Below are 4,869 nucleotides of genomic sequence, written 5' to 3' on the forward strand. Positions count from 1 at the left end.
CACCACCGCCCATCTTATCTTCCATTTAATCTGGACCACACATGTGGCTTTCCAGATATTTCCCCAAAAATCGGGAGCTTTCTTGAAACTAATCAATTTACTAAAATGCCCCCAACTTTAAACGTTAATAACTTCTTCGTTATAACTCCAAATTGCGTTCCGTTTACGCACACGCGTCCGTAGCAACGAGTACTATGAGGATAGGCTAAGAAAACAAACCTTACGCAACATGAAAAGATGGTCAACAAAAAATCAACGCTTTGCCTCAAAAGGCATTTTCGTAAACTCACTTATTAAAATTATAAAAATCATAAGTTTTAGGGACGGGCTATTACATCCTTTTTTTTTTTTAGTTTTCCTCGTAGAAATTCACCCAATCTTGTCCTACATCAGTCAACTTCAGTTGTAAATAACTCACCCTCAAGTTCATCTTGAAAAAGGTTGATATGAATCTTGATGAGTAAGTAAATTGTTTTCCAAAGAACCCAATATTTTTGATAGTTGGTTGGAATCACAAATGAACTAATACCATATAAAAGATTAGAATATGCAACTTGATATTCTAACCTATTCTTGGTTGAATTTCTTGAGCTCAAAATTCACTTGTTTCCCCAATCTTACAATTTAATTCCACACCACCCGTTGGGCCTTTACCATATCAACTTTATCATCTACAAACATGTCAATCATAATATTTTCATATTGAACAATACCTTGATTTTCATAGATGTATTCTTGTGGGATTTTAACTTAATTTCATAATATCTTCTTCAACCTTCATAGGATCAACTTCTTTTTCTTCGTCCAAATTGTCCTATATCAATCACCTCCACTTGAAAGGAACTCCTTGAAGAATAAAATTCTTCTTTTAATTTTTGAAAGATTGGGGTGAATTTTTACGAGGCAAAGTAAAGAAAAAGAATCATTTTAAAGTCCGTTATAAATTGTGGACTTTTCAATTTCCCTTTGATTAATGATGTTTTAGTGTCCTTTAATATCCTAAGGCTTTTGAGTTATCCCAAGGTGTACATTGGATGTTTCAACTTTATTCAATATCTTTCAATCAATGAATTAAATTATTCTTTGAGATTTCTATCAAACCGGTGGACTCTAGAATTTATTCTTCAAGGATTTACACTTGTAATCCTTACTAGCTTTGTGTTGCGTCAATCAATCTTGTCCTACATAACACATGTAAATTAACATTAGAATCCATAGAGAGGCCACACATAAAACGAGTGCAGAAGATTTAAACTCGAATGAATATGTGATGTGAGGGACACAAAAAAAGCTCAAAATCATTCACAATCAAACACTACCACAAAATTGGCTTAATGTGTCGGAGGGTGGTGGTGGTTTTATATGATTAGTGTTAGATAAAATATTTCCGACAACATGTAAAATAGTGTCGGAAAACAAAACACTGTTGTCGGATCTAACCAAGGTATTAAATATCGATAATATCGACGAAATATCGTCGATATTATCGTTTTTTAGAGAAACCGATATTTTCACACGTATCCCCTTAATTATCGTCAAAATATCGCGATATTATCGATATTATCAATAATATCGCGATATATTCGATATTATCGAAACAATCGTCATGGCTCCGTCGTCGGAAAAGGCAGCCGAGGCTACGTCGTCGCAGCTGCCCAGATCTCTCTCTGCAATCCAGGCTCAGACCCAAGATCTGCGCCTCCGTCGTCGGAAATGAAAAGTCTAGTGTTCTAAAACTTGCTGCAATTTTTGCAATGGGCTGCAGAAATTCGCAGAGACGAGCTGCAGAATTTCGTACGAGATCGGAAGTTGTAGATCTGTGAAGATGATCTATGAATAACACATCCCGACCTGGAATGTCCACTTGGATTCCAAATCGAGTTGTGCTGGCCGACACCTGAAGGGTGACGAAGCCATAAAGTGTAGTGATGTGGAAGGTAGGGGTAAATTTAAACCTAAAGTGCCTAATCAAGAGAGTGTGCAGGTGAGCGGGTTTGAACCCTATTCACACGTGATGTCAGAGCAGAAGACAATATAGTAAATAGGTTGAGGGTTACACCACTGAAGGTAACCATCTCCTGAGATTTGCCAGAATCCTCGTATACGTGTAAACACCGCTACTAAACCTGGAGGGGCGAAAAACAATTTGAGTTGGTCAGTAAAACAATACTTATATGAAAACCTTTATTTTTGAATATACTAACCCCTCACTGTAAAACAAGTATAGTTTCCTCAAAACATACTACGTAAGTATGTAATCAAATATAACTGCAATATAACTAGAAATATGCCAAGTCATGATATATCAAATGCCAAAGTAATATAATTATGTGATAATCAATTATAAGCAGTTTGCTCATCATCTAAGCTAACACACAAGTTCAAACAGATGGTTTCTGACACGAACAGAACTGGGTGTAATCAATATGCTCTAGTACTACGATCACGTGAAGACTGGTGCAAAAGCACATAACATACAAGTCGGATCGCCTAATGCAATCTACCTGACAAGATTGACACCTAAGCTTGGATCTAAGGTGAGTGAACGGTGCGAATGTGAACATACACGTGAAGGACTGGCCCTGGTCCTGGGGCGAGTACTAACACTGGGTGTAGCAAGATGAGCATGTATACAAGTATGAATGTCATGACAATAATATCTCAACCATATAGCAGCATTTATCACATTTCATATCGCAATATCAAATACTTGGCAATATAAGCGTAAAAGTGAAGTAAATACGCATTTATGGAAACTATAATATGTATAGGTATAAAAACAAACTACCCACTCATAGATACTTCACCGCTAACGAGCCACGCAACCTAGCAAAGATGGAAACGCCACTAATAATTGCCCCTAAGCACATAAAGGTACAATTAACAAAACTATACTATAACAATTGAATTTGAAAAAACGGACGTCACAAACGGATTCAGAACGTCGAATTACCCTAAGAAGGGTCCTGCTTAAATTTCCGAAAAGTCAACAGGATGAATATTCCCTGAAAGACGAAATACTCTCTGACGGATGGAAAATTCCCTAATGGAATATTTCATATGGGTTAAGGGTTATTAGGTTGGGTTAGATTAATAGGTTGGACTTAAGGATTCTAGGTCTAAAGGCCTAAACTAAAAGGATTTAAGATTTAAAAATGCATGAGCTTAAAGCCCCAAAAGGAAATGGCCAAAGGCCTTTAATTAACCAAATAATAATAAAATAATAATAAAGGGTTAGGTTGGGCTGCCCAGGGTTTTGGGCTTGGCAGGAACGGCTCGAAGGGCCTGGGTTTGGGTTGCTGCTCGCCGGAGTTAAACGGAAGGGAAGGCCGGATTCGGTCAGAAAACTGAATAACCTTTAAACGTTAATAACTTCCTCATTACTCAACGAAATTGAGTGAAACAAAAACGAAAGTTGTAGTTCTCGAAAAGACGAAGATAATGGTACCTTACATGACGTCTAACTCTCTGTGGTTTGTCCGGAAAACGCCTCGAAAGCCGTCGGACTCGCCGGAAACTGGGTAAGATTCAAATGAGTAAACTTCTTCAATACTCAACGCAATTGGGTGAAACAAAAAGGAAAGTTATAGTACTCAGTGAGACGAAGAGATTGATACCTTGCATGCAGGTCAACTCGCCATAGTTTGGCCGAAAATTGGCTCGAAAGGCACGGGTCAGACTTGAACTTCTCGAAATCGAGTTGTTTCACGTCAAAGCTTCCTCAAACCTTGACTAGAGACACTAGGGAGCTGCGTAGAGGTTTTCCCAAGTCCTAAAACATTGTGACTCGGTTGAAAACATGTCGAACTCAACTCGTCCGAGTTCGGACCTTCCGAGTTGGCGAGTCAAAACTCATCCATTCTTGGTTTGGTTGGTATGGTTGTGTTCGTGAGGATGAGAGGAGTAAAATGGGATTGGTTTCAAGCTCAATCTATGAGCTTTGATGTTCGTTCATGGCGTTGCAGAGGAAGAGAGAATACGGGAGAGAAAGAGAGAGAAGAGAGAGAGAACCTTTTCTGATAGAGGGGGACAAAAATAAAGAAGAGATGGGATAGGTGAGTGTGAAATAATGAAGAGGGGTGCACAGGATGGGATAAAAAGGAATCCAATTGATAGGTTTTTAGATTTCCTACAGTAAAAGGAAATCGAAATCTATTCGAAGTAGATATTTTTACACTTTAAAATCTACGTCTACTCGTACTAGCGTGTACAATTTAAATGCGATAGCGAGAAATAAAAAGGAAAGCGATAAGAATAAGTCCACGTCTTTTGCCAATAAGGGTATAATCGTCAATACACATACTCGGGGAGAAATTACATAGGAATATTAGAGACGGGTCGTCACAGTGAAGAAGAGGGAATTTTTGCAGAGACAATCTGCAGCTCGTATGTGAAGATCTGTGAAGTTGTAGAAATTCGCAGAGACGATCTGTGAAGATGAGGGAATTTTTGCAGCTCGTCTATGAACTGTGAAGATGAGGGAAGAGAGTTTGAGAGAGTACGAAGAGAACCATGGGATGTGATTAAAACGGGTGATGTGATGAAAACCACCCAAGGTGGGTTTTTAATTATGAAATTGAAATCCATGGGATGGTTTTAGTGAGGTAACCCAAGGTGGTTTTGATTATAAAATTGAAAACCATGAGATGGTTTTAAAAGTGGACGGGTAATGTTAAAGAGGTGAGGGGATGGTTGATGGTTTTAACTTTTTAATAATGAAAACCACCCATTATGTGGGTTTTTTATATCTTTAAAAGTTTGGTATATATATATGTTATATAAATTATAAATTATTTAGATAATATTAGGTTTTTTTTCATAGGCAAGCATATTATATATATACATAAAACATTCACATATGTATATTCT

At 37.6% G+C, this 4,869-nt stretch overlaps 1 long non-coding RNA gene across 1 annotated transcript; it reads right to left on the reverse strand.

Moving 5' to 3' along the window:
* Window positions 1-1,230: 1,230 nt before the first annotated feature.
* On the reverse strand, window positions 1,231-4,544 carry LOC108175319 (uncharacterized). The gene is made up of 3 exons (XR_003768678.2): window positions 3,618-4,544; window positions 3,449-3,517; window positions 1,231-2,126 (listed from the first exon to the last, which is right to left on the reverse strand). It is a non-coding gene; the product is annotated as an uncharacterized lncRNA (long non-coding RNA).
* Window positions 4,545-4,869: the final 325 nt, after the last annotated feature.

The sequence above is a fragment of the Malus domestica genome, chromosome 14 (genome assembly GCF_042453785.1).
Source record: "Malus domestica chromosome 14, GDT2T_hap1".
NCBI lineage: Eukaryota > Viridiplantae > Streptophyta > Magnoliopsida > Rosales > Rosaceae > Malus > Malus domestica.